Source organism: Chiloscyllium plagiosum, unplaced genomic scaffold (genome assembly GCF_037043375.1).
Source record: "Chiloscyllium plagiosum isolate Xiang-an unplaced genomic scaffold, Cpla_swu_hap1 HiC_scaffold_26, whole genome shotgun sequence".
Taxonomy (NCBI): Eukaryota; Metazoa; Chordata; class Chondrichthyes; order Orectolobiformes; family Hemiscylliidae; genus Chiloscyllium; species Chiloscyllium plagiosum.
The window spans coordinates 6,013,353-6,035,275 of NW_028270164.1; the positions used below are offsets into that span (position 1 = coordinate 6,013,353).

General features: G+C 44.2%; 1 long non-coding RNA gene across 1 annotated transcript; it reads left to right on the forward strand.

Annotated features, from left to right (window-relative positions):
• Positions 1–6,944: 6,944 nt before the first annotated feature.
• LOC122563039 (uncharacterized) lies at positions 6,945–16,607 on the forward strand. The gene is made up of 3 exons (XR_015750981.1): positions 6,945–7,032; positions 14,748–14,819; positions 15,058–16,607. It is a non-coding gene; the product is annotated as an uncharacterized LOC122563039 (long non-coding RNA).
• Positions 16,608–21,923: the final 5,316 nt, after the last annotated feature.

Here is a 21,923-nt window from a genome sequence, read left to right on the forward strand (position 1 = left end):
CAATACGTTATTTTGAAAGAGCACTGTGTTACTAACGGTGCACTGCAGCCAATATTTTCCCTGCAGATAGTATCACCAAGCATAAACCATCTGCTGATTATCACACTATTGTCTATCAGATTATCTTTTGCACAATTTACCTGGCATGTTTCCTATATTGTGATGATGAATGCACTTGCAAAAATAATCATTAAACTGCTGGTAAAATAGTATCAGCGTCACTGCCTTTTGCCACTTGTGCACTGGGAATACCCAGGAGAAAGTGAGGACTGCAGATGCTGGAGATCAGAGTCAAAAGGTGTGGTGCTGGGAAAGCACAGCCGGTCAGGCAGCATCCGAAGATCAGGAGAGTCAACGTTTCGAGCATAAAGTCTTCATCAGGAATGTTGGGATTCCTGGGAATAGTACACTGGGAATACCTTACAATCATCCATAATGCTCCCAGCTCACTGAATTAAATTTGTCAGTGATGCATAAATGAACTATTTTCTAATCAAACTATTCAGAGATACTTCATATGCCTAAAATGCCAATGCTCCTGCTAATCGGAGACTGCCTGACCTGCTGTGATTTTCCAGCGCCACACTTTTCCACTCTGACTCTCCAGCACCTGCAGTCCTCACTTTCTCCTATTCAGAGATGTCTGCATTTTACAAGAAGATCCTTGACCTTCCCTATCCCTGTCACCTCCCACAGTCACAGACCCCTTGGACTGTCCTATTCCTCCAATGTTGACTTCTAATAAACCCCAAAATGTAATTTCTCCACAAAGGTGGGCCATGGATGGTAAAGTTTTTGGAACTCTCATCTATAAATGTCAGTGAATGCTGGTTCAGTTGTTAATTTCAAATCTGGGATAGATGTTTTTTGTTAATCAAAGATGTTAAGGCCTATAGGCCAAATTCAGGTAAATGTAGTTAGGCCCCAGATCAAGCATGGCAGCATGGTGGTACAGTGGTTAGCACTTTTGCCTCACAGCTCCAGGGACACAGGTTTGATACCGACAAACTCAGGCGACTGATTGTGTGGAGTTTGCACATTCTCCCCGTGTCTGCGTGGGTTTCCTCTGGGTACTCTGGTTTCCTCCCACAATCCAAAGATGTGCAGGTCAGGTGAAAAAGGCCATGCTAACTTGCCATATAGTCTTCAGGGATGTGTAGGTTAGGTACATTAGTCAGAGGTAAATGTAGAGTGGTAGGGGAATGGGTCTGGGTGGGATACTCTTTAGAGGGTCAGTGTGGACTTGTTGGGCCATAGGGCCTGTTTCCACACTATAAGGATTCTATGATCTCATTGGATGGTGGAAAAGGTTTGAGGGGTTGAATGGTCTGATCTTGTTGCTGTGTTCCTATGCCTTCAGTTGCCTCACCATTGGGAATCCCTTTTTAAGTCTCTCCACATGTTGACCTCTCTCCTTTCAAACCTTCTGCCTTTGACCCAAACTCTTGTTTAAGACTGCTTGATGCCGTTTTTACTTGTGGGATGTGGGTGTTGTTGGAAAATTCAACATTTGTTCGCCCATCTCTGAGGGTCGTATCAATATTTTTATCTGAATGTCTTTTCACTCCAAATAAAGGCTGACTTGGTGGTGGGATATCAGCCTCTGTGGAGTTATTTCATCCACCAAAGGAGCTATGCAAATGCAAATTGTTGTTGAATTGAGGTCTTATAATTTGTAAAGCAGACAGATCAACAAATATGCTGAAGCACAGACCCTGTTTTAAACTGTTGCTGATACACTCTCCCATCGTGGCCTCCTTCTTTGTTTTCTCGATCTCTCAGGTGCAGCAGCATTGAGGAGGCACAGTTATCAAAATAGGAAGAAAAATCAGAACGTGCAGAGGTGCAATCTGAGAACTCAACAACAGATGTCAGCATTCCCCTCCCCATTGCTGAGCTCTCTGCATGTCAACTGACACTCCAGGGCAGTGCAGAGTGAAGCTGTACTGTTGGAGGGACAGCGTTGCAGAGAAGATGTGAAAGAATGTAATGGCACCATTTTGAAAAATAGCACAGCAATTCACTTTGGAGTCTTGAATTATATTTTTCCTTCGTAAACTTCATTGTTCCGATGTTGGAATAGTGACTATATTTCAAGAATATCTTAGTTGTAAAATGCTTGAGAGAAGTTTACAGATTTCACAGAGTCATACAGCATAGACACCAGCCCTTCAGCCCACAATGCCTATGCCGGTCAACAAACACCACACGACACTAGTCCCACTTACCTGCACTTGATCCATTGCCTACTATGCCCTCGCATTTTCAGTAATTATCCAGATGCTTCTTAAATGTTGTGATTTGGAGGAGCCAGTGTTTGACTGGGGCGGAAAATGTTAAAAATCGCACAACACCAGATTATTGTCCAATAGGTTTACTTGGAAGCACTAGCTTTCGAAGCGCTGCTTCTTCATCAGGTAACTGTGAAGTAGGACTTGTCTTACAGTCCTGCTCCACGACCACCTGAAGAAGAAGAAGCGCTTCGAAAGCTAGTGCTTCCAAATAAACCTGTTGGATTTTAACCTGGTGTTGTCTGATTTTTAACTTGTTTAATGTTGTTAGAGTACCTGCTTCTACCACCCTCTCAAATACACAGGCAGGAGGCTGGAAGAACACAGCAAGCCAGGCAGCATCAGGAGGTGGAGAAGTCAACATTTCAGGTGTAACCCTTCTCCACCTCCTGCTGCTGCCTGGTTTGCTGTGGTCTTCCAGCCTCCTGCATGTCTATTTTGGATCTGCAGCTTTTTTTGTGTCTGCCACCTTCTCAAGCAGCAATGTTCCATATTTCTACCACATTCACCTCTGAGCCACTTACTCTTCACTTTATGCTTATGCCCTGTGCTCTTAGACATGTCTGCCATGGGGAAAAGATTCTCATGATCTACTTTGTTTATGCCTCAAAATGTTCTGGTCGCTGTTATGAAAAACTATTGGTTCCCATTAGCAGCTATTGATTCTCCCAGGCTGATCTTTACACATTCCTTTGACTGTCCAAATACTCTTTCTCAAACATACATTTCCAACTATCATTTTCTGCGCCCCCACTCCACTCCACCCTTTGTCAACATATATACCAACATTTCCCCAGCTACAATCGTTCTGAAGAAGAGTGAAACATTAACTCAGCTTTGTCTCCACAGATGCTGCCAGACCTGCTGTGTCTCTCCAGCAATTTCTCGCAGAGTTTCTGACTTCCAGCATCCACAGTTCCTTGTTAACTTTTTCATACGGTTGAAAGAGTGTCTTAAGGAAGGACAGGCAAAGAAGGGAAGCTATTTACCGAAGGAATGCCAAAGCTGGAAGCAGACCAACTGATTGTGGAACGATGGAAATCTGGGAAGATCTGTATTCAAGAAATTCAGAAACTTCAGTGCGTGTGGTGCTGGAGGAAGTGTCAGGGATAAAGAGACCATAGAGGGGTTGGTGTTGCTGGAACTAGGGGAGATCAGCAAAAGGTGGGTGAATGAACAGGGTATGGATGCCAGAGTTTTAGATCATCTTCATCTAGGTTTATGGAGAGAGAGATAGAGGTTGAACATCATGGAACTAAAAGGTTACAAGAGGAAGGCACGAGGGTGTTAATGACAAGGATCGAGGCAGGCTGAAGCCTGCTCGAAATAAGCAGTCTTTGTAGGGGAGCGGGGGGATGGGGAGTGCAGGGACAGATGAGCTTAACTCAGGGTCAAAGACACAGAGATTATGAGGAGGCAGTGTGTATACATGATGCCTGGAGCTGGTCTGAAGCAGCACACCACCCTGCCATTTAACTGGGATCAGTGGCAGTTTGATGAGACAGCCAATCAACAGAATGAGATAGGTATAATCTCAGTGACAGCTAAGGCTCTGCCTTCACTCATGTGGTTGTTGCCCCTGAGTCTACACACTGCAGATAAACAGCAGGACAGAAACAGTGGTTCGAATTGGCTGGAGAGGAAATTGAGTGTCTCTCTCACACAGGCAGGCGAGTCCTGAGCTGAGATTTCTCACAGTTGGGATCCTGTGTGACCTCAGAATGCACTGTGACATGCTACAGGAGTGTAGGAAAGAGATTCTCTTTGGTGTGGGAGCACTTGCTCAGTTGGCAGTGCTTCCTGAGCTCAGGAACATTTCAAAACATTTGAGTCAGGAAGTCAGAAGGACATCCAGGAAAAGTAAAGGACTTGCATTTATATAGAGCCCTTTGTGAACACCAGATTCCACACTGTCCTTCAGAACCAATGAAGTTTCTTTAAAGTGTAGTTAATTGCTCTGATGTAGGAAACACAACAGCTAACTTCCACACAGCAAGATCCCACATGCTGTACAATGATAATGACCAGGACTTTATTAGCTTAGTTGAGGTATCAATATTAGCCAGGACAGTACAGAGAAAGACGCTCTTTCAAATGGTGTTATCCAATCATTTACACTCAGCTAAGAAGACAGGACCTCAAGTGATCTCATCCAAAAGACATTGCTGCCAACAGTGTAGCACTCCCTCAGTACTGCACTGGAGACTGAGCTTTCATTATTCTAGCTGAAAATGTGTTGCTGGAAAAGCGCAGCAGGTCAGGCAGCATCCAAGGAGCAGGAGAATCGACGTTTCAGGCATGAGCCCTTCTTCAGGAATCAGTCCTTCTTCAGCCCTTCCTGAAGAAGGGCTCATGCCCGAAACGTCAATTCTCCTGCTCCTTGGATGCTGCCTGACCTGCTGCGCTTTTCCAGCAACACATTTTCAGTTCTGATCTGCAGCATCTGCAGACCTCACTTTCTCCTTTCATTATTCTACTCAAGGTCTAATTTTTAAAAATCAGATTCATTCTTGAGTATGGGGGGGTCACTGGCTGGACATTTGCTCAATCCTAACTGCCCTTGAGATAGTGTTAGTGAATTGCCTTTTTGAACCACTGCAGTCCTTGCAGTGTATTGACACCCACAAACGTTGTTAGGAAGGGAGTGACCCAGTGACACTGAAGAGCCAATGTCAATGTTGGATGGTCCATTTGGTTTACTCTTCTTTCTTAGTTGCAGTGGCAGGACTGGGATCATTCCAGAAGATATTTAAGAGTCTGCCACATCAGTGTGGGTCTGGAGTCACACTTAGTCCAGAAGAATGGTGGATTTCCTTCCCTAAAGGACATTGGTGAACCAGATTGGTTTTTAATGACAATTGTTAGTGGTTACATGGGGGCCATTAGACTAGCTTTGTAAGTTCCAGATTTAGGAGCTAAATTTCAAACTTGACTTTTGCTGTGTTGGCATTTGAAACTAAGATTTACCTGGCTTTCTATGGGTTACATACCCAGTGACATTACCACAACACTACCATTAAACTGGGCTCAACCACAACCTGCTGACTCCAAGGTGCAAAAGCTTTCTGAAATAGCTCCACAGAGGCCAGCATTCCTTCACCAAGTCCCACTTTACGTACATGGGGAGAGTCCTTGATACTCATCCAGCTCCCTCAGAGCCAGCTCTCAGAGTGAACAGCACCTCTGACATTCCTTTTTACACCTGTCAGCCAGGACTCCCTGATTGGACCAGATTAACAGTCCCAATCAGGGTACTTGGATTCTATAATGTCCCTCTGGCTGGCCCTGATACAATCAGTACACTATCAACTGGCCCTGGGCTGACATTTTTCATCACAGAGTCTGCCAAAAGGTAACAACACAACAATGAACAACAAAATCTTCACATCAAGATGGGCTGAAAGGCCTTTTTCCAGGTTGCTAGAACTCTATGACTCTACTACTTGTGGTCCCTGTGTCAGTTATCCTAATAAACCTGTGTCCTCTAATTCCTGACTCTCCTGGGTGGAAATAGTTTTTCCATAATTAGCAAAACTTACCCTGAGCTTAAGGATCACATTCATGGAAAGAAGAGCAAATGTTTGGCTCAGAAGAGAAATCCAAGCTCCTTGGGGAATGTGTTAGAGCAGTGAAGATGGGGGTTGAGTTCTAACCAAGCAGTGAGTCAGGAAGACAAACTCCAGTAACAGCTTCGCAGAACGCAAAGCAAATTCAACCAATAATTTACCTTGAAGGTTAGGGGATACCATCGATGGTAAATAAAGGTGCATGTCAGTGATGAGCATGAACTGAGGCTGTGAACAGGAAAAGTGAGCTCCCAGCCTGAAATGTCAACCTCCAATTAATTAATTTGCTTTGTCATGTCAAAATGGCACTGAAATGTCAGCTGGTATGATGCCAGGGACTAGATGGCGACAGTACGTTCCTAAATACAGACACTACGTCCTAGGACAGAGTATCTCTCTGGGCAACGTGCCCAATCTGACCACAAGTGTCGTTCCTGTGTAGCTTCCTGTTTTCAATTGTCCTCTGGACTGTGCAGCTCTCCAAAAGGGAAAAACACAAAGAGTTTGCATGATACAAAACACTAAGGGCGAACTTCAATCCATTTATTTATCTCATTGTTATCGCTTTCTGTTTTCAAATGTTGCTCCTTTTTTTAAGACGATAATGACTCATTAGTATTTTTTTCCATGTTGGTTGAGGGGGTGTGATAGACTGACAAGACCCATGGAGTGAAAAAAAAATTACAACCGTCCCAGTTCAGAAATCTATTGTTCAGAAACACTACTGATCCAGAAATTCCTTGGACAGATCTCAGTGTCATTAATAACATTTCAGAACGGTGCTTGGGAACACATGGGAGATACAGTCATTGGGTATATAAAACAATATTTAGTACTCTTTACCAAAACCTTTGACATGGTTCTACATTTCAGGCAGATATTTATTTCTACGGTGTTTTCCAGTATACGCATTTTAATTCCACACTCTTGTTGGATAATTCCAAAATCCAGCAATAACTTGCTCCCAAATGTCTGCATTGGAGAGGTTATAGTGTATTGCAGATGCAGGGAATCTGAAATAATAATAAAAATATTTATCTCTAGCTGCTCAGAAATAATTGATTCTTTTTATTCATTCCCAGGCTATGGCTGTCACTGGATATTGGAATCACAAGGAGGCCATTCAGCCTTACAAACCTAGCCTGCCCTCCACTTAGATCATGACTGTCTATATGGTAACTCTATCGACGTGCTTTATCTCCATAATGCTGACTTGATATTGTTCTTAATTTAAAATTTCCAATTGAGCCCCAGTCTCAGCTCGTTTTTGAGGGAGAAAGTCCAGATTTTCACAACCCTTTGCATGAAGAAGTGTACCCTGACCTCTAACGCTCCCTCCAATTTGAGGAATGCTTCCATCATTGCCTTCTGCTGCATAGGGCCTAACCTCTGGGATTCTCTCCCTGAATCTTTCTACATTGCTTTCAGTCACCTCTCCTGTATGTCCTTTCATGGCTCAGTGTTAATTCCTGTTTGATGACATGGTGTGAAGTAGCACGCAATGTTTTTCAATATTTGTCATTGTTGATGTGGGTTCAGTTCCCATACCTGAAACCTGAGATTAAAGTCTAGGCTGACACTCTAAACCTAGCACTGAGAAAGTGCTGCACTGTTAATAGTAGCATCTTCCAGACAAGAGTTAAACCAAAACCATGTGTGTTATCTTGTGTGCATGTAAAGATCCCATAGCAGTACTTTGAGGAAGAGCAAGATTATTCTCAGTTTCCTGTGGAGAAGGACCTCTATCAACAATGGTAAAGCAAATCAACAACTTATTCTCCAGTAAGTATAGCATGTTTGCCTATATTGGTCTGGGAATTGAGTGCAAAAGTCAGGATGGCACGTTGCACCTTTATTAGTCTTTGATTAGGCCACACTTAGGATATTGTGTTCAACTCTGAACGCCACAATACAGGAAGGATGTGGAGGCTTTGGAGAGGGTGCAGAAGAGGTTTACTATGGTGCTGCCTGAATTAGAGGGTATGAGCTATAGGGAGGGGCTAGAACAACTCAGAGCAACAGAGACTGAGGGGAAGTCTGTAAAATTGAGATACATAGATAGGGTTGATGATCAAAGTCTTTTTCCCAGAGTTGAAATGTCTAATGCTAGGGGACAAGCAGTTAAGGTGAGAGGGGGCAGTTCAAAGGAGATGTGAGGGGCATTTTTTCACGCAGAGTGTGGAATGCACTGTCAGGTGTGGTGGTGGAGGCAGATGTGAAAGGCACGTTTAAGAGGCTTTTAGATAAGCTCATGAATATGCAAGGAATGGATGTATGTGGACCAAGGGCAGGCAGAAGGGAATGGTTTAATTTGCTGCATTGTTTGACACAACATTGTGGGCCGAAAGCCTGGTTCCTGTGTTGTAACGTTTGATGTTCCAATTGTCTTTTTGTCAATAGATGCAGGTGCCAATGGCAAGTCCAGTATTTATTGCCCATCCCTAATATGCCCTTGAATTGAGCAGATTGGTTGGCCATTTCAGAGGGTAGTTATGGGTCAGTTACATCACTATATGTCTGGAGTCACACAGAGGCCAGATCAGGAAATTCCTTCCCTGACAGGCATTAGTGAACAACATGTGTTTTTACAACAAACAATGATAGCTTCATGATCAACACTGAGAATGGTGTTCAAATCCAAGTTTATTAACTGAATTTAACAGCTGTGGTGAGATTTGAACCCATGTCCTCAGTACATTAGACATTGCCTGGAGTATCAGTATGGCTATGCTACCATCTCTCCCATATCCTGACCTCTCTGCGTGGGATCTTGCTGTGCTAAAATTGACAACCCCACTTCCAACATTGCAACAAGTGGCTACAGTTCAAAAATCGCTTCATTGGCTGTAGAGTGCTTTTGGAATGTCCTCAACTCCTAAATGAAGCAATAGAGATGTAAATCTTTCTGAATAATACAGAGTCACTCTGGTCCTGCCTGCTTTACTCCCCATCCCAATTGAAAATGTTATGCCCATGAACTGAACTCTGATTTTAAAAGTCTGTACATTGTTGGGAGTATGGGAGGATTCAAAGACTTGGGAGGGGGGGGGGAGGCGAAGGAGGTTGTGGTGTGTGAGAGACAGCTGAGGGTGTTATCCTACTGTTCCATTGGACTGGAAAATGCTGATTTCCACAGAGTGGAAAGAAGCAGAAAGCAAGACATAGTGGGGCTGTACAACCATAACAAGAAGAATCAAGAATGAATAACATGAGACACATAATATTCATGGTAAGGTAGAGAGAGTGAGAGATTCACATTTTGCAAAGAGCCCCTTTTAAGGGAAAATTCAGACAAATGAAGTACTTTGACCCAAGTGTTTATCCACATTAATTAGAAGCAGCTTTCTCAAACTGCAAGAACTAATCCAGATGGAAAAGCTGCTTTCTGAACAAAAATACTTATTAACCCGGAGATGCTCTTTGAGGGCTGTAACACATTACCTAAACCAGCATTAGCCAGGCTCTGAAATTTAGACTGGTTTCCAATTTTAGGGCCTGACGTACCAGATGTGAAAAGCAAAAGAGGTTTTTGGTGATTGTGGAGCCTCAGTAAGTGAATTTATCAGCAACTTCCAGCAACACATTATCATCGCTGTTAACTGCTCTAATGGCAATATCCTGGACATGACAGCTCTCTCTTCCAGGGTGATGGTCAAACCACACTGTGTACAGTTGTAAGGGAGTCTGTCCACTTGTTATTGAAGGCATTCCTTAATGTGAAATTCTAGTGTGGCATCATTGGCATAGATCAACTCCCTGCTCAGGACTTGGTGCAATTTTGAATGGGATTTCACATGAGATCCATGTAGGAGGGTGAATGTGCTTCCACCAACCTCACTGGAGTTTAGAGGAATGAGTGGTGATCTTATTGAAACATACCAGATTCTTAAGAGGCTTGACAGAGTAAAAGACTGTGAAGATGTTTTCCTTCATGGGACAGTCTACATCAGAGGACATAGTCACGGAATAAAGAGTTTTAATTCTTGTCACAGGGAGCTGTGGGGGCAGAGTCCTTGCATATATTTAAGGCTGACATGGATAGATTCTTGACCAGTTGGGGAATCAAGGGTTACAGGGAAATGGGCAGGGAGGTGGATGTGAGGAATGTCAGATCAACTATGATCCTATTGAATAGTGGAGCAGGCTCAAAGGGGCTGAATGGCCTACTCCTGTTCTTATTTCTTATGGTCTTAACACTGGAAGCTGTACAGCGTGGAAACAGATCTTTCGGTCCAACTCGTCCATGCTAACCAGATATCATTCGGGGAAAGCAGCCCTCTTGATTATCACCCAATTCACCAAAATCATCCACTGCCTTCCCCACCAAATCCCAACGGCTGCAATGTGTTATGTTGAAGATGCACTGCAGCAACTCACCAAGACTCCTTTGACAGCACCTTCCAAATGAACAACCTCTACCCTGGAAAGACAAAAGCAGCAGCTGCATTGAAGAACCAATGTTATAAAGTGAAAATGTGGGTAAATGTACCCTGACTAACCTTAGCCAACTTAACTCAGGCACATCACATGGTGAGATATGTAAAGGGGACAAAAGTAAGGGGGAGGTCCAACGCAACTTTATTGAACACTTTATCAAGGATAAACAATATTATCAGACTCTGCTGTCGTAATTTATTAAGCTCTATCAAGCTCCATCAATCTCTTCACTGGACTCTTCAGTAAACAGTTAAATCTACACTAATTATTTTCTTCTGACATGTGCTTCTGAGGTTTCACTACTCCCCACCCACACGTCCCTGCCGCTGTATTTGATCCGTTTGTGTGAAAGAGCTGGTAATATCTGTTCAATAAAGTTGGAACAGGTTGCTGGTTGGACTTTGAGGATTGTCTGAGGTTTCAGGAAGTGCAGTCACTGATTTAGGCTTCCCCACTTGTCCCAGGGCCACTTCTGGTCTTCGGGTTGTCTCACTGAGGTGGGTTGTCTGGGTCTGGTCAGTCTAATGATGCTCACCAGGGGCTACATGGAGCTGGAGATGTTGAGTGACTCGGCCCTTAGTCAAAGGGAGACACCATTGAAGAAGATGCAAATGCAAAGCCAGCCTGCCCCTTTTCTTCCCCTCTCACAACCTTCACAAAGATTGTGTGGCCTAGCATTGGCTCTCTGCTTCTTGTCCCTGTGGCTTTGTAATCGTACCAAGACCAGGCAGGGCACTGATCCAGACTGAATCTGCGCACCGCAACCCAATGAGCTCTGCCAACCTTCACTCGGTCCGCATCGGCACTCCAGCCAAGAAACTGCGGCAGCTAGTCTTCAAAAAGGATTGCTAGCTGCTCACCTTCCACTCCCCCCGGCAGTCCAATGACCTGGATATGTTTCCTCCTACCTCAATTTTCCAGATCATTGACCTGTTCGGTCGAGGCCCGGACTTGTTTCTCGAGAGCCTGGATCTGTCCCGCTGAGGACTCGACCTCGGTCTCCGAGGCCGCGGTCCGTCCGTCGAGCTCTTCAACCTCTCTTCCCGAGCCCTGCCAACTCCTTCTCATGCTTTCAACTGAAATCGGCTCCAGCCGAGTATGATTGTCTTCCATCGACTCCTTGATCATCCCTCGGATCGCCACGAGTTCTTCAGCGACGTTCTGCCATGCACGTACCTCTTTCTCGGCTGCCCAGGGATCACAGTCGCAGTCACGGGCCCACCTAATGCCTTTGGTGAGTGTCCCGTGTGTTGGGGCTTGGCTGTATGCTTCCCTTTCGTCATCCTCACTCACTCAAAAAGGATTTACAGTAGAACCTGGACTATCTGAACATCGACCATCCGAATCCCAGACGATCCGAACAAGATCCCAAGACCCTGCAAAAACGGCACCTGGCAACACAGCATTCAGTTATCAGTTAAGCGGCATTATGGCGTGCATTGCCAGATAATCGAGAGATGTTTGATAACCGGCAGTCAATCAGCTATTGGCTAACCGGCACTATGGCATAAATTACTGGATAATTGAGATGTGAATTGCTGGATAATCAAGGGACTTACTGCTTGTTTCTGGCCACACAAACTCCCCTGCTGTCTCGCTCAGACAATCAAGGCTCCACTGCAAATGGATTTAAATAGTTCCACAACCGTTTAACATCAATTTTCTCTGAGAAAAGGTAAGGGGGGGGAGGGGCGTGGGATAAAAATATCATTTCTGCCGGCCTGGGGTGCAGAGCTCAGCAGGTCTACTCAAATCGCTGCCATCTTGGATCCTCTGCAGGACACCCTTTGAGATCTGTAGTGGGTGAAATAAGGTTGTACTCCTTCACCAACGCACTTTGGCATATTCTTATCTTTGCTGCTGTCAAATTTCTTTGAGTCTTTTTCTGAATTCTTTCACAGGATGTGGGCACAGCTGGGTGGGTCAGCACTTATTGCCCATTCCCAAATGGCCCTGTAGGAGGTGGTGGCGAGCTGCCTGCTTGAACCGCTGCAGTCCATGTGCTGTAGGGAGATCCACAATCTCGTTAAGATTGGGAATCCAGGATTTTGACCAAACGGACACTGAGGAACAGTGATACGTTTCCAAGTCAGGATGGTGAATGGCTTGGAGTGGTGCCATCAGGTGACCCATGACCTTCAGGACTATGACAGATATATGGATATTATTTTCATGGGTGTGTGGATAGAAACTCAAAATGTGAAAGTCACGTTTCAACTTTAGCTAGACTCTGCAATTTGTAAACTCCACAGCTGGAACAGACAGTGTTCATATAGTCATGCCTGGGACAATCAACTTCCTGTCAAAATGTCATGTTTCCACACTGTAGGGATTCTATAAACCTAAGTAGTAAGGTAGGGGAATGGGTCTGAGTTGGATACACTTCAGAGGGTCGGTGTGGACTTGTTAGGACATATGTTAGTGCCATATGAGGATTGATTTTATTTTCCCTAACTGCCGTGGCTCTTCTAGATTCGGTGGTATCTTGTTCAATTGGGAATATTGCCATCTCTGATCACACAGCAGTATATTTAGTGGTCGGGATTAAGGGTAATGCAATGACCTCACAGTACTGACAAATGGATCCCTTCATCTTCAAGGACAGCAAGTTTGTTGAGTACTTTTCCAGGGAATTTGAAGTATTTTTGTACACCAACTTGGATATAGCTAGTAATCTGTCCATTCTTTGGGAGACTGCTTAGGCCTATGCTACACGGATAATTATTTCATACTCTGCCAGTGAGACATGACGGAAAGGAGAGCAGCAGCGTCTGTTCGAGGCACGATTGAAGACAGCTGAGATGGCATATTACAGTAGACCATCAGTGACTGAGCTGCAGCAGATCACAGCTCTTCGATCTGCCTTAAACTCCATGCTCACACGTACAGCCAGGAAGGAACTTTCCTTTGTGAAGCAGAGGTTGTTTGAGTATGGTGATAGGCTGGGTAAATATTTGGCATGGTTTGAATGTAGTCCGGAGTCCATGTGGGATCAGTTGGTTACAGAGGCAGGCACTGAGGAAGCAAATGTAGCGAGTCTGTTTCAGTACATCGTTGAAGAGCTTCAGGGCAGAGGAGATGACCTGGGGGTTGCAGTGAGAGAAAGACTCACTGAGATTCTTGTAGAGAGAGGAGGAGAACTTCTTCAAGGCCGGCATCCTTGCAAGAGGATTCGCAGTAAGGTTAAAATCAACTAGGTAAAAGTGAGGACTTCAGATGCTGGAAACCAGAATGTAGATTAGAGTGGTGCTGGAAAAGCACAGCAGGTCAGGCAGCCTCAACATTTCCTGATGAAGGGCTTTTGCCTGAAACGTCGATTTTCCTGCTCCTCGGATGCTGCCTGACCTGCTGTGCTTTGCCAACACCACTCTAATTTACACTCTGGTTTCCAACATCTGCAGTCCTCACTTTTGCCTAAATAATTGGCATATCTTCTAGGAAGAAGAATGCTTCCCAGTCTATTTCTTCTCTTAGGGAAGGAAATGGGATTCTTACTTGTAATGCTAAAAAGATCAATGCGGCATTTCGGAGGTTCTATTCTGAACTGTATCCGTCTGAATGTTGTGATGATAGACGGGATAAAATGGAATCTTTCTTCAGGAGCTTAGATCTTCAGGGAGGGTGTCTACTGAGCAGGTGTCTCTCCTTAGTGCTCCATTAACAGCACAAGAGATACAGGAGACAGTGAGGCAACTTCAAAGTGGAAAGGTTCCCAGCCCTGATGGTCTTCCCAGTGAGCTTTATATAGAATTTGTAAACATACTGTCAGGGCTGATCCTAGACACATATATAACTATTCATATAGTCATGATTGCTTCCCGCCATCCTTGAGAGAGGCTAAAAGCTCTCTTATCCCCAAGAAAAGGAAGGCCCTGGAGGACTGAATTTCTTATAGACCTATCTCTCTCTTCAATTCTGATTATAAAATTTTGTCTAAGACTTTGGCATTGAGGTTGGAAGGGATGTTGCCCTCTACTGTAAAAGAAGATCAGATGGGCTTTATAAAGGGTAGCAGATCCTCTAATAATGTTAGGAGGTTGCTTAACATGATTCAAGTATGCCAGCAGCGATCAGTTCAAGGGTTAGTGGTTTCTTTGGACATGGAGAAGGCATTTGATTGGAGTGGTTTGGCCTGGGTAAAGTGTTTACGAGATGGGTAAGGGTCCTTTATGGTGATCCTCTGGTAGCAGTTCTCACCAATGGTATACGGTCTGATCATTTTAACATTGGTAGGGCCAGTCGGCAAGGCTGTCCCCCTCACCTTTGCTCTTCAAATTGGTGATTGAGCCATTGGTGGAGGCCATTCATGGGGACCCTAATATAGCTGTCCCAAAGGTGGGGTCAAAGGTGCATAAGATTACACTATATGTGGATGATCTTATTTTTCTTTCGACCCCGGCAGTCTCTGTGCTCTGTTTAATACAGTGTATTAATTCATTTGGTTCTTTCTCAGGTTGCAAGATCAATTTTTCAAAGTTGGAGGCTATACCTATGGGGGATCTGAGGAGAATACCTGGTGTGGAAGGTGGGTTCCTCTTTAAGTGGGCACAGGGAGGTTTTCTTGACTTGGGTCTTCCTGCTGCCCCTAGCTTTGATCAGTTATTCAAGGCCAATTTTGTTCATTTGTTTGACAAGATTAAACAAAATCTTTAAAGATGGGGGGCCCTTCCAATATCATGGTTGGGTTGAATCACTCTTATCAAAATGAATGTTCTTCCTAGCTTATTGTACCCTTTGCTGATGCTCCCTTTGCTCTTTCCTAGGTGAACATTTTGGAAATTGAATGGCTGGTTTAATTCTTTTATTTGGCAATATAAGTGGCCTCTTACTAAGCTTGCAAAACTGCAATTGCCCCAGAGATTGAGGGGAGTGGACCTCCCGGACATTAGAAGGTATCAACTGAGCTCCCTCCTATCATTTGTAAATGGGTGGGCCTGTGGGGACTCAGCATCAACATGGTTGGAAATTGAGGCCTCCCAGATGAAGTGTCCTCTATCAACCTGTTGTTTTTAGACAAAATGAGAACCATTGAGGAACATTGCCGCAATCTAATAGTTACTAACACTGTAAAAGCTTGGAGGGCAATGAGGCAGATGGAGGGTAATGTGTCGAAAACATCTTTTCTAACTCCCGTAGTTGGCATGCCGGGTTTCTGGTCAGGGACAATGGATCCCGGGTTTAAGTCCTGGGCGGATAGGGGTGTCTCTTGAGGGGTGATCTGTTTGAGGGTGAAATGTTGATGTCATTTAATCAAATAACTCAGAAATATGGATTGTCAAGTCGAGACATCTTCTGTTTCTTTCAGATTAGGGAATTTATCCGAAAGGAGACCACACTCTTGACTGAAGGTTACCGATCTGATATAGAAAAGTGGGTGTTTCAGGCTAAGAGCACTCATTCAGTGAGTCCTCTCTATCATTTGTTGGGGAGAGGTCCCTTAGGTGACATTGAGCATCTACATGAGGGCTGGGAGAGAGAGTTAGAAGTTGGGATCACTTCGGAAACATGGGAGGACATTGGTGAGAATGCCAGGCGGATTTCGATATGTAATAGGACCCATGCTGTGCAGTTAAAGATTCTTCCTAGGGCTCATCTGGCTCCAAATTGTCTTGCAACATTTAAGCAGGGAGCATCTTCAATGTGCTCAAATTGTAAAATAAATATAGGTATTCTCACAAATTGTCTATGGACCTGTCACAGGCTCTGTGCGTATTAGAGCGCTGTGGCAGGAGTAATAGTGAGGGTCTTGGGGACCGAAGTCAAGGTGGACCTGGTCTCTTTGCTCCTGGGTCTGCCGAACTTACCTCACTTCGATGTACATGGGGAAAGAGCTTTTTAACATTCTCACTTTTTTTGCGAGGAACAACATTCTGATGTGCTGGGCATCTGAGACCGCCCCCCCACCCCCCCACCCTGGGTCTGTCGGGTGGCATAAGTTAATTATGGAACACATTCCTTTTGACCAGAAAACAGACAACTTTTACAAGACATGGCAGCTCTTTTTTAATTATTTGGAAGCAGATCTGTCTGCCATTTAGATTAGGGCTTTTATCTAGCCACGATGGTTTGGTCTGATAAAACTAATGCCATGAGAGGGAGAACTTCGAACAAATGTCAGTTTAATGATTGATGCTCTCGAAGGTTGAGAGCTACGGTCTTGTATGCTGAATAGTGTTATTTATTTATTGATTTGTAATAAGTATTGTTTTGATTTCTCTTGCAGAGTAGTATAGTCGTTTGTTTATTGTTTATTGTTGTTTTTGTTGTTATGATGCTATATTTTCAAATTTTTGTAACTTTCTAACTTTGTAAAGAAAATTCTTTCAATAAAAATATTTAAAAAAAAAAGAATGGTGTCCTGCTCTCATTGATATGATCCATCTTGTTGCCAAGGATGGTGGCATGGTGGCTCAGTGATTAGCACTTCTGTCTCACAGCACCAGGAACACAGGTTTAATTCCAGCCTCGAGCAACTGTCTGTGTGGAGTTTGCACATTCTCCCCGTGTCTGTGTGGGTTTCCTCGCACAATCCAAAGATGTGCAGGTTAGGTGAATTGGCCATGATAAATTTCCCGTGGTATTAGGTGCATTAGTCAGGGGTAAATGTACAGGCATGGGTCTGGGTGGGTTACTCTTTGGAGGGTTGGTGTGGACTTGTTGGGCCGAAGGGCCTGTTTCCATACTGTAGGGAATCTAATCGAAATCTAAATCTGCCTCTCGATTACTAACATTACCATACTGCTTTGTACCCTCTCATGTGCTGATAAATTGCAGCCAACAATGATGGCATCATGTAAAGGTGCTTTAAGGAAAGTGATTAACCCATCTGCTAAAGAATAGGCACCAAGATATTATTGGACAAAGTGCAGGTGACCAAAGGCAGGAGTCCCTAGAGGATCAGAGAGAGAGAGAGGTACAGAGGCTGGGTGGGGGAAGGGGGGTGGGGTGGGGGGGGAGATATTCCAGTGCTTAGGGTTCAGGGTGCTGAAGGCACACTCACCAGTGGTGCAGCGATCAGAATGGGGGATGCGCAATTGTCCAGAATAGAATCATAGCGTCTCTATAGTGTTGAGGACAGGTCCCTTAACCCATCAAGTCCACATTAACCCTCTGAACAGCATACCCACACCCCCCACCTATCCCTGTCACCCCACATTTCCCATGGCTAATCCACATAGCCTGCATATCCCTGAACACTGTGGGGCAATCCACCCCAACCTGCACATCCCTGGACACTATGGGCAATTTAGCATGGCCAATCCACACCAACCTGCACATCTTTGGACTGAATAGAAGGAATAGAAACACACGACTTTCTGAAGTGAGAGGGATACTCACTGGAACATCTGACACCTGACACTGGACCAACTAACAAAGTTAAACATCTCAAACATTCCATGAAAAGGGATGCATTCCACAAATCCCCCTGCTGGTTGAGCACTTTATGTCCCTGATTCAGGAATTTGCTCACACAGATTAGCCAGAACTGCCCACCTAAAAAATATCTCACATGGCCCCTAGGCCCCTACTTCATTCTTCGTCTTATCATACTATGAAAGAATACTTCCGGAGTCTGCTGAGGGTAGGAAACATTAAATGTTTTTACCAACATATCGAGCAGATCATTCTGTGCTTGCCAGAAGGTTGCGAGAGAGGGCAAGATCATTTCACTGCATCACTTCTTGTGATGATGTGTACTCTAGCTTTAATTTTTACCTTGTATATTTCATAGTCAGATTTAACCCCTTAGGGCACAGGTGCTGTCAGAAAATTCCAAGAAGGGCCTCAAATTTTTTGTGTTTCTGGTTAAGAACGAACACTCATAGCATCAACTCTTTAACAAACTCCCTTCATTGTTCTGTGCGCAAATACCAAGGGTACAGTGAGTCAGACCAAAAATTAATTAATATACCATTTCAATAATTGTAGTTGATACAACAAACTATGGATCAATTCTTGGTTTTTGTAGATGCTGTACAGAATTACCCATCATCCTCCATAGACAGATAGCATAATCTTCACCAAGGGCACTCAGGAAACGATGGAGCAACTGACCGACTCTTTTTGATGACAGAGGAAAGGAAAAATCTTGCATTTATATAGCTCCTTTCACAACATCAGGAAGTCCTAAAGTTCATCACAGGCGATGAACTGCTTGAAGTGCAGTTGCTGTGGTAATGTAGGAAATGTGGCAGACCAATCTCAGCACAGCATGATCCCTCAAAACCGGTCATAATCAGGCCACCCATACATTTGGCTGGAGTTAAAGTCACTATTTCACAGCTGCTTTGGCAGTTTGCTGTGTTTCCTACTTTGTAGCTGAGTCTAGACTTCAACAAACTTCTCACTGACAGTGAAACATGTAATTGTCACGAGATTGTGAAAGTCAGAAATGTAAGTTCGTTCTTTCCGTTGAATACCCGTATTCCTGTCAGATGTTGCATGAATCACCTTGGAGTGTTGAGTAAGGGCAGAGTCAAGTTTGAGTGAAGTCTCTTACATGATTAAAATATAGTAGTCCCTCTGTACCGACAGGGGATAAGTTCCAAGACCTACCGCGGAAGCCGAAACCATGGATAGGAACAAACCCATTCATTCAAAAGAGAAAGTTATCTTCCCAACAGCCTCCTGGTCCCTGGTTCCGGAAGGTTCCCTATAATACGTTCAGGCAGCGGTAAACTGCGGGAATTGTCCTGTAGTTGCGGTAACAGTGGGTGACAGCTAGGGAGATGCTGGCACAACTGTAATGTCACTGAGCTAGCAGGTTAGGGACATGGTAATGCTCTGAGGATGTGGATTCAAATCCCAACTAGGGGAACTTAAACACGGTTAATGTTGCAGAAGTTAATGGATGGAGCTAAAGTTCTATTCTCTTTGATATAAAACACAGTCATTGGGTAAAATCAGTTTTTAAAATAACTTACAGGACATGGGTGTGACTGGCTGAGGCTAACACTTATGAGCTGTTCCTAGTTATTGCTTGAGAAGGTGGGGGTGAGCTGCTTTATTGAGCTGTTGCAGTGCTGCAGATGGACCGACAATGTCCGGAGGGAGGGAATTCCGGGATTTTGACCCAGTGAAGGGACAGCAATATATTTCCAAGTCACGACAGTGAGTGGCTTGGAGGGGAACTTGAAGGGGGTGGTGTTCTCATGTATCTGTCTTTCTATATGGAAGTAGTTGTGGGTTTGGAAGGTGCTGTGTAAGGGACTTTGGTGAATTTCTGCAGTGCATCTTGAAAATAGTACACACTGCTGCTACTGAGTGTCGGTGGTGGACGGAATGGATGTTTGTGGATGTGGTGTCATTCAAGTGGGCTGCTTTGTTCTGGATGGTGTCAAGCTTCCTGGGTGTTACTGTCAGCATAATGGAGCCTGTATATAGCTGGTGAGATGTGATAAGCCAATTGTATTACCTAAGAGCTTGTACTGAAACTTACTTGTAGTTTTTCCATCAGGGTCAAACACAGAAAAGCCCCATGGACAAGAATAGAGAGCAAGATTAAAGATAGCTTCCACCCAAGCAACCCAGGCTTTATCATCAACATTCCAACCATTAATACATTTGGAATTGGAAGCTTGCCTCAGTCTTGTCAATTGCAAGAATCATCCTTTGTTGCAAAAGCATATCTTGCTCACTCTTGTCCTTTACAGTGGGAAATCTGCCATCGTTACCTGATCTAGCGTACATGTGATTCCAGATTTGCAACAATACCGTAGCAGCTTGCTGAAATGGTAGCACTCAGTCTAAGGGCAGTCAGGATGGAAAACAAATGCAACCTTGTCTACAATGCCCATGGCCCACGTAAAAAAAATTTCAGAGTATAACTATATTGAACAGAACTGCCCTGATCAGCATGAACCTCCTGCTGTATGATATTGTTAGCTAGCAACCTAACCTTATATTCCTTTCTCCCTCATGTTTACCCAGCTTTGTTTTAAATGTGCCAAGGCAAAAGTGAGGACTGCAGATGCTGGAAACCAGAGTCTAGATTAGAGGGGTGCTGGAAAAGCACAGCAGGTCAGGCAGCATCTGAGGAGCAGGAAAATCGACATTTCGGACAAAAGCCCTTCAGGAAGGGTTATGAAGGACCTTTGCCTGAAACGTCAATTTTCCTGCTCCTCGGATGCTGCCTGACCTGCTGTGCTTTTCCAGCACCACTCTAATCTAGACCCTTAAATGCGCCAACCCTACTCACCTCAATGATGGTACATTCCCTATTCTAACCACTGTTTGCTACTGAATTCCCTGTTGGAATTATTTGTGATTGTTTTATATTTATGAACATAGATAGAATAGGTGAGGTGTTACAGGAGCTGTACTGTAGCATGACCTGGTTTCTTCCTCGGGAGGCAAGGTAAAGCAGCTAAAATTAACAATTGCTGCCTCTCGTCTGTGGGTGGTGAGCAGTCCCAACAACTGCTGTGCTCTCAATAGTTCAGTGAGTCAGACTGTCCTTAAAATTGATATTCCCACTGCCCCATCCTCTTTCTGGCTTGGAGAAAAGATTCTTACCATCAAAACAAGAAGAAGCAGTTTATTCTAGACTGAAGACTGATGTCTGGCCATTACACTTAGCAACATTTATGTGCACCATTGAGAGGGAATTACTTGACTACAAGAGTTAATGTTTCAGAACCTAATCCACCAAAGAAAATACCTTCATACAATGTTTCGGAAAGCCAGGCAGTCAATGCACATGGTTTCATTTTGGAAACTTATTCATAACACAATCAGTACTTACAGACCCAATCCTATCTGGAATAGATAATGAGATAGGACATCTGCCTTACAGCTGAAAATGCAACAAAATGGACCTCACACAATTTCTGATCTCCCTGTCATTCATGTTCCACTTGTCTCATCAGCCAACTTCTCAGAAATGAATAATTTATTTCCTTCTTCCTTCTGTCTACTTTCTTCAAAATCCATGCTGATGGTTCCAAAGCAATACTGAGTTAGTGCTGCACTGTTGGAGGAGCCGTCTTTGAGGTGCAGTTATAGAGTCATAGAGATGTACAGCACGGAAACAAACCCTTTGCTTCAACTTGTCTATGCTGAAAATATATTTTAAATTAATCCAGTCCCACTTGTCAGCATTTGGCCCAAATTCCTCTAAACTGTTCCTATTAATGTACCCATCCAGATGCCTTTTAAATATTGTAATTGTACCTGTCTTCACTGGCAGCTTATTCCATACACACAACCTCCTCTGTGTTGGGTGTGATAGTTCCTATGAGGCTGTTTTGAACTAGAGCGGGGAATTTCCCAGTGTTCTGATCAATAGTCACCCCTGTTTGGGTCATTGCTGGATTGTTGGTTGTACAGTCTTGTTGTGTGAAATTGATTGCCACTGAATAGGCTGGGCCTGTTTCCCTCGAGCACTGGAGGCTGAAGGTGACTTTATAGAGGTTTACAAAATCATGAAGGCAGGGGTGGCACAGTGGCTCAGTGGTTAGCACTGCTGCCTCACAGCGCCAGGGTCCCAAGTTTAATTCCAGCCTTGGGCGACTGTCTGTGTGGCGTTTGCACATTCTCAGTGTCTGCGTGGGTTTCCTTCGGGTGCTCAGGTTTCCTCCCACAGTCACAAAGATGTGCATGTCAAGTGAATTGGCCATGCTAAATTGCC